Source organism: Pezoporus wallicus, unplaced genomic scaffold, assembly GCF_028554395.1.
Source record: "Pezoporus wallicus isolate ANWC-B61680 ecotype Strahan unplaced genomic scaffold, APGP_CSIRO_Pwel_v1 contig_8403, whole genome shotgun sequence".
In the NCBI taxonomy this organism is placed as follows: Eukaryota; Metazoa; Chordata; class Aves; order Psittaciformes; family Psittacidae; genus Pezoporus; species Pezoporus wallicus.
This window is the reverse complement of record NW_026641953.1, coordinates 1,205,947-1,214,101: the sequence shown is the minus strand read 5'-3', so window position 1 is coordinate 1,214,101 and position 8,155 is coordinate 1,205,947.

Genomic DNA, 8,155 nt, shown 5'->3' with positions numbered 1-8,155 from the left:
GACCTGCTCAAGTTTGTCCAGAGGACCTGCTCAGAGGGCTGTAGCACCTCTGCTACGGAGACTGTGGAGAAAGCTGGGCTGGTTCAGACTGGAGAAGAGAAGGCTCCAGGGAGACCTTAGAGCAGCTTCCAGTGCCTGAAGGGGCTGACAACAAAGCTAGAGAGGGGCTTTTTGCAAGGGCCTGTAGGAATGGGGAATGGCTTTAAACTGACAGAGGGGAGATTTAGATTAGACATTAGGAAGAAGTTCTTCCCTGTGAGGGTGCTGAGGTGCTGGGACAGGGTGCCCAGAGAAGCTGTGGCTGCCCCATCCCTGGCAGTGTTCAAGGCCAGGTAGGACAGGGCTTGGAACAACCTGGTCTAGTGGAAGGTCTCCCTGCCCATGTCAGGAAGGCTGGAACTGGATGAGCTTTAAGGTCCCTTCCAACCCAAACCATTCTGTGATTCTGTGATTTTTTTGCAATTGTGTTTTTGAGTTCATCAATCACTTGGAGGGACTTCATGTAGAAACAGCACTTCTGGCATGGCATCTTCCTGCTGCTGCGTTCCAGGCAGAGTGGTTCAGCTCACCTACGCTTTTCCACACTCACATGGGCCCCACCATGGGGCCCATGCAGTCCACTGTTGCCTGTACTGCGGCAGTGATAGCAGGAGTCCCCAGAGCATGACTTTTCTTCCTGAACAATCTGGTAGTTAAAACCTTAATTAATGACCAAACACATGGCCAACAACAGTGATGATCTATATCATCTACCTGGATTTGTGCAAAGCATTCAACATAGTCCCACAGGACATCCTTGTCTCTAAATTGGAGAGACATCAATTTGGTGGATGGACCACTTAGCAGATAAAGAACTGGCTGGATGGCTGCATGCAAAGAGTTGTGGTCAATGGCTCAATGTCTGTCTAGAGACCAGTAACAAGTGGTGTCCCTCAGGGATCGGTGTTGGGACCGGTCTTGTTCAGCATCTTTGTTGGTGACATGGACAGTGGGATTGAGTGCACTCTCAGCCGATGACATCAGGCTCTGTGGTTCAGCTGATAACGCTGGAGGGAAGGAATGCCATCCAGAGGGACCTCGACACGCTTGTGAGGTGGGCTGATGCCAACCTCATGAGGTTTAACCATGCCAAGTGCAAGGTCCTGCACCTGGGTCAGAGCAATCCCAGGCACAGCTACAGGTTGGGCAGAGAAAAGATTCAGAGCAGCCCTGTGGAGAAGGACTTGGGGGTGTTGGTCGATGAGAAAATGAACATGAGCTGGCTTCAGTGTGCGCTTGCAGCCCAGAAAGCCAACCGTATCCTGGGCTGCATCAAAAGGAGCGTGACCAGCAGGTCGAAGGAGGTGATCCTGCCCCTCTGCTCTGCTCTCGTGAGACCTCACGTGGTGTATTGTGTGCAGTTCTGGTGTCCTCAACATAAAGAGGACATGGAACTGTTGGAACAAGTCCAGAGAAGGGCCACGAGGATGATCAGGGGACTGGAGCACCTCCCGTATGAAGATGCCTTCCAGTATCTGAAGGGGGGCTATAGGGATGCTGGGGAGGGACTGTAGTGACAGGACAAGGGGTAATGAGTTAAAACTTAAACAGGAGAAGTTTAGATTGGATATAAGGAAGAAATTCTTTACTGTAAGGGTGGTGAAGCACTGCAATGGGTTGCCCTGGAAGGTTGTGAATGCTCCATCCCTGGTGGTGTTCAAGTCCAGGCTGGACAGAGCCTTGGGTGACATGGTTTAGTGTGAGGTGTCCCTGCCCGTGGCAGGGGGGTTGGAACTAGATAATCTTAATGTCCTTTCCAACCCTAACTATTCTATGATTCTATATCTCACTTGAAGTACCTCAATCATACTCAAGTATCAAATTGGGACTGCAATAGCACTTTCAATCAATATCCATACCAGCCAACCTCACCAACCTCCATGTTAGGATCACCCAATGTGTAATAAATGCACCCCCCCCTTTCTGAAAAAGCAGAAAGAATGGTGAATTTTTGTACAAATATTCATTTTTATACAGAGCTTTCCCCTCCTTCAGGCAAATGCAGCTCTCCATCTGTGTGTATATATATGCTGAAGGCTGTAAAAAGAGCCGCAGGTGCAACTTTACATAATTTGTGTGCAATTGGTCCATCTTAGTGCCAGGAGTAGGACTTGGGTCTAACACTGAGCCCTGGCCACATCCTATTGCAAGACATTACTTTGCACTCAGAATTATGTAATGGAAAAAATGTTGGGATGAAATTGCAAATTTAGAGCTTGTGTGCAGCTCTTAAGGAAGAGAAAGGAAGCTGAGTGAAGGAAATTTGGCTCCCAGCTAGTAAGAGGCATTATTTTCTGTGCCTCCATTGTAGGACCTGCTATGGTATTATTTAAATTATTCAGAAAGGCTGTTTGGTATAATAACGTGAGGGCAGTTCTTTATTACAGGTCCATGTTGGTGTGTGTTGCCTGTGCTGTTGCCTGTACGTTACAGGTGTAGGTTGCTTTCTTTTTTCTTCAGCATCATATAAATATTTGGGTTGGAAAGAAACTCTGGTGTAACCTCCTCAAAACAGGGCTGGCTTTGAACCTTGTCTGCTTGAGTTTCCAAAGTCGCCAAAGTCAGAGATTGCACAACCTCTCTGGAGCTTTAGCCCCATCCCTAAATACAGGCACTGTGAATACTACCACTATTCCTTGCCTCTTCGTCAGACTTTCTCTTGCTGCAACTCGTAACTGTTCCTGATTGTCCTTTTGCCACAAGCCTGTGCAAAGTATCTGCCTGCTTTGTAATGCCCCTTTGCGTGGCTGGAGGCTGCAGTGAGGTGCCTCCTACATTCTCTCCTAGCTCAAAAATACAATTTCCACTGCCTCTTTTCCTATATCATATGCTCTCACCAGCCAATCATAGTTTGTCAACCTGTAGTTTGTCAACCTCTCTCTTTCAGTATCAAAAGTGAGCATAATTCATAGAATGAAATAATGATTTGGGTCGGAAGGGATCTTAAAGGTCGTTCAGTTCCAACCCCCTGCCATGGGCAGGGACACCTCCCACTAGACCAGGTTGCTCCAAGCCCCATCCAGCCTGGCCTTGAACACTGCCAGGAATGGGGCAGCCACAGCTGCTCTGGGCAACCTGTGCTAGTGCCTCACCACCCTCACAGGGAACAACCTCTTCCTAATATCTTATCTAAATCTCCTCTCTGTCAGTTTAAAGCCATTCCGCCTTGAACTGTCCCTACAGGCCCTTGTAAGAAGCCCCTCTCTAGCTTTGTTGTCAGCCCCTTTAGGTACTGGAAGCTGCTCTAAGGTCTCCCTGGAGCATTCTCTGCCCCAGAGCTGGGTGCAGTGAGGTCAGGTTTCACAAGAGAGGAGCAGAGGGGAAAATCCCCTCCCTCAACCTGTTGGTCATGCTTCTTTCAATGCAGCCCAGGATATGGTTGGTTTCTGGGTTGCAAGTGCATATTGCTGGCTTATGTCGAACTTCTCATCAACCAACACCCCCAAGTCCTTCTCTTCAGGGCTGCCTTTAATCCAGCCTCTGCTCAGCCTGTATTTGTGTGGGAATGGGCTGGGAATTGCCCCAACCCATGTTCAGGACCTTGCACTTGGCCTTGTTGAACTTCATGAGGTTGGCACTATCCCACCTCTCCAGCCTGCCCAGGTCACTCTGGATCCCATCCCTTCCCTCCAGTGTGTCGCCCATACCGCACATTTGGTGTCATTGGCAAACTTGCTGAGGGTGCGCTTGATCCCACTTGCCTGCCTTAGTCTTTACTTTGGGGTAAGGGACCAAGAAACAATAGTTAAATTGTCCAATTTAGCACTTTTCAGGGTCAGGAACACAGATCATGAAATGTGGCAAGCATCAAAGTCAGGAAACTATCACACCCAGAGGGCTGTGAATGCCACAGAGCAATAAATCCAGAGGAACAATAACAGTATCTTTTTTGTCCCTTCTGCTTTTACATCAGCTCATCAGAAGGAGGAACGGAGGTGCAGTGGAGGCATCCCTTTTCCATCCAGCCCTGAAGTAAAAGGATTAGGTTTTATTTTTTTTTAATGAGTTTCAAATTGCGGACTGTAATGTCAGTTTTCATTAAGGAAATGCCAGTGTCTGACAGTGAGATGTAAGATATTAGGCTTAAGTTACAGTGTTGATTCTTCCTGGGAGATGTCACTCAGCTTTTATATTCATGCTTCACTGTGTGCTGTGAACATGATGCGCTCTGAAGAATTAGCTGAGCCACCCTGAAGCTAGATTTTAAAGGATAGCAGATGGTATGTTCAATGCATGTGGTAAGCTTTTATATGCTTTTCCCCTATGGCCAATCACTGACTGATCATTTATTTCAAAACCCCCATAAAATAAATCACTCTGGAAGTGATGCTGTCTCTAGTTAATAAATGCTCTTTCTCAAAGCAGGGGCTTGTTGCCATGAAGATAAAATCATAAAACTGGTTCAAAGTGCATTGGGATGGCAAATGCACCCTATTGAGGAGATGAGATAAACTGGAATGAACTGGAAAGGAAGCATGGCTGTCTGCTTGTTGTGAAATTACAAGCAGGTGAACTGTCATTAAAGACATCTCACCAGGCACTTAGGTACTAACACAAGAGTTTTCTGTGATTTTTGGGTACATTTTCTTCCCACAGTGGAGGATATGTAGGGGCTTGATCTTGTGTCAAGCTTCTGCGTCAGTTTCTTTTCAGATCTTGTAGCTAGTGATTATGTCTGGCAGCATTAAGACAGAGCTCTTTTCACTTTTTTCTTGTTCTTTAGTGAATGGGAAGTAGAAAATTCCCCTGTGTGACACCAGTAAAGAGAGACACCCACCTTATCCCCAGCCCCAAAGAGAGAACTGTAGTACCCTGAGGATCCAAACTTTTTATCAGTCTTTCTGTCCTCCCCATCCTCTTTCTTCATATGCCCAATCTCAAGCCATGGCTCCTGGTGCAGTGTTGCAATCCTCACAGTCTTTCAATGAGTTTTGTGACATTTGCTGTTGGCTCCCAGCCACGGCTCCGACAGACAGATGATAATGTGAAATTATGGCCCTTCGTTCTCTGACAGATCATGTTTTCAAGGGCTTGCTGCTGTGCAGACAAGCTGGAAAATTTCATTTTTTGAAAGTCTAAAAAGCAAATAAAAGCTCCCCCCTCCCCCCCATTTTTTTCCACTCTCATTTTGCTATTGTAAATGGAGCTCTTTTTTCTATTTTGGAGAGGGAGAGAGAGGGAGGCAAAGCTGGCTCATGGAGGCTTTGGCCTGGCAATGAGGGCAGAGCTGATTTTCCCTGTGGCCCATGTTTTCTAATGGATGTGAACATGCAGGCACATAGACATCCCTGGTGGAGAAATTTAATAGTCATAGTGGAAGAGACCAAAGGTCCAGCTGGCCTCAAGTCTCTCAAGTGTGACTGTGAGCAACAGTAGCTCCATAGGAAAAGGAGAAAGAGAAGACATGTGGAATCCTCCCCTCACAAAGCCTCTGAGCCCCTTGCAATTGTCAGTCTGGGGCTATATCTGCATCATCAACTGATGGAGACACACCAAAGGCAAGGCCAGTTCTGTGTGAGGGTATCATTTGTGCTGTGGAGTGCCTGCTGCAATGAGCAGCTCCCAGCAGGGAGAATGTGCCTGGAATTACTATATCTCAAACACTCAATTTTTCATCACTTCCCTATGACAGCGTTTCTGGCTGTATTTTGTACTTTTGTTTCTGTGCAAAACAGCTGGGATATGTTCTTTCACTCAGAGATGCTTCTGTGCTTGGGCACTTCTCTCTGCAAAACCTCTAAGGCTCTTTGAGATCTCCAGTGTTCCACAGCCTAGTTGCATTTCTAGGAGAAGAACTTAGGGATGTTGGTCAGTGAGAAACTCAGCATAAGTTGGCAGTGTGTGCTTGCAGCCCTGAAAGTATGCTGGGCTACATCAGAAGCAGTGTGTGCTTGCAGTCCTGAAAGCCACCTGTAAGCTGGGCTACATCAGAAGCAGCATGACCAACAGACTGAGGGAGGGGATTCCCCTCCTTTACTTCTCTCTCATGAGACCCTACCTGGAGTACTGCGTCCAGCTTTGGAGCCTTCAAGATAAGGAAGACGTGGACCTTTTGGAAAAAGTCCAGAGGAACACACAAAGATGCTCCAAGGGCTGGAGCACCTCTGTGATGGAGAGAAGCTGGGAGAGCTGGGCTCGTTCAGCCTGAAGAAGAGAAGGCTCTGGAGAGACCTTAGAGCAGCTTCCAGTGCCTAAAGGGGCCAACAAAAAAGCTGGAGAGGGGCTTCTCACAAGGGTATGGAGTGACAAGACAAGGAGAGATGGCTTTAACCTGACAGAGGGGAGATTAGATATTAAAGAAGAAGTTCTTTACTGCAAGGAAAAGTGGGGTGAGGCACTGGCACAGGTTGCCCAGAGAAGCTGTGGCTGCCCCATCCCTGGCAGTGTTCAAGGCCAGGTTGAACGGGGCTTGGAGCAACCTGGTGTAGTAGAAGGTGTGCCTGCCTGTGGCAGGAGGGTTGAAACTGGATGTTCTTTAAGGTCCTTTCCAACTCAAGCCATTCCATCATTCTGTGAGTCTATATATGAAATAAACTCTTCAATGCCAAGTTGCTCATGTGTCTACTTCAGATGTATATGGATGATGTAGCCATCCTGCTGAGGTCAATGATCCACTGATTGGTGCCAAAGAACACATTTACAGTCAAATGGCTTGTAGTAATTCATGGAATGATGCACATAAGGATCATTTGAGCTTGTGAAAGATCTATAAATCACTGATATGACAAAGGTGCTACTGAAGGGTGTGTGATGAATTATTGACATGATCATTCGGTATAAAACATTGTGTGGAAAGCGTTACATCCAGAGCTGATCCAGGGGTGCATGGCAGTGAGGGCTGAGCTGCCTTCAGTGCTTGCATGAGGCTTTATGCAGAGCCTGGCTCCAGGGGACTGCTGTTTTACTCACACATCTGGGATGTTCTAGCAGCTGCATAGAAACTGGCCATTTGATCCAAAATCCTCCAGATGAAGACCAAGTCGATGCTCACCTGTTAATTTCAGTAGTTTTAGGAATCTCTTGGTGCAGTTGAGGGAATTTACGCCATTCCAGGGCTAAGGTTTTGTATTTTATCTTTACCATTCCTGCTCTAGGCAGAGATTTGATGGCTGCAATGCCTTGTCAGCTTTGGGCTATCCATCAGAAAAGCACAAATTTCATCCACTCCAGCTTTAACACATCAAAATCTTGTCGGAGCAGCTAATAGTTACTTAATGCTTTGAGAAAATCTGTGGGTATAACACCCATGTCATTCCTCCTCCTTCTCTTCAGCTCTTCAGGCCCTGATTCAGCAAATAGCTTAAGTGCTGTGATGAAGTGGTGCCTTTTAGTTGCTAATGCCATGCAAAAATGCCCCGAGAATAAAGCAGTTTTCATGATCACTGTTAAGAATCCACTTCCTTCTTGGGGTCTTACTTTTCTATCAGCCTGCTGGAAGAGTACAGCTGGAAAACAGATTAGCCCTGGAAAGACTTGTTCTCAACTAATGAACATACCACAAATGCACTTCTTAGTTATATTTTAGGTCAAATGGATTTGTCAAGCTAATAGTCACCCAAGTCTGAAGGATTCCTATAAATAAATGAGACTTAAATATTTTTACCATGTCTGACAGAGCTCCTATAAAGTGCAAATGTAGCTGCAATTAACTGAAGTCAAGATAATTTCGAGCAAGAGGAATTAAAAAAGAAGAAAACAAACATTTGAACTTTTTAACCTTGGGCCTGTTCCAGCCACATCCCTGGCAATGATAATGAATTCAGAAAATTCCATCAAAATCTGTTCTTTGGACTCTTGAGGCATTTACCATAATGTTCTCAGTTCCCCTTCTCTCTTGTGAAAACAGGAAGAAATTAATGCAGGGTAGTAGCTGTTTAAATACTAGAAAGTCTCCCTGGGTAGAATGACTGACATTTCAGTGATCAATTGGCCGTGAGATAACGGAAGGTTTGGAATGAGCCTGATCCAAAGTTCGCTTCAAAGCTTCCTCATTGATTTCGGGACTTTTTGTATGAGGTCTGAGATGAGAAAGTCTCATCCCGGCTGAGTACGGGTGACAGGTTGGTCTTTGTGCAGGTTTACCCAGGGAGGGGGGGTCCCATTGAAGGAGGGCAGA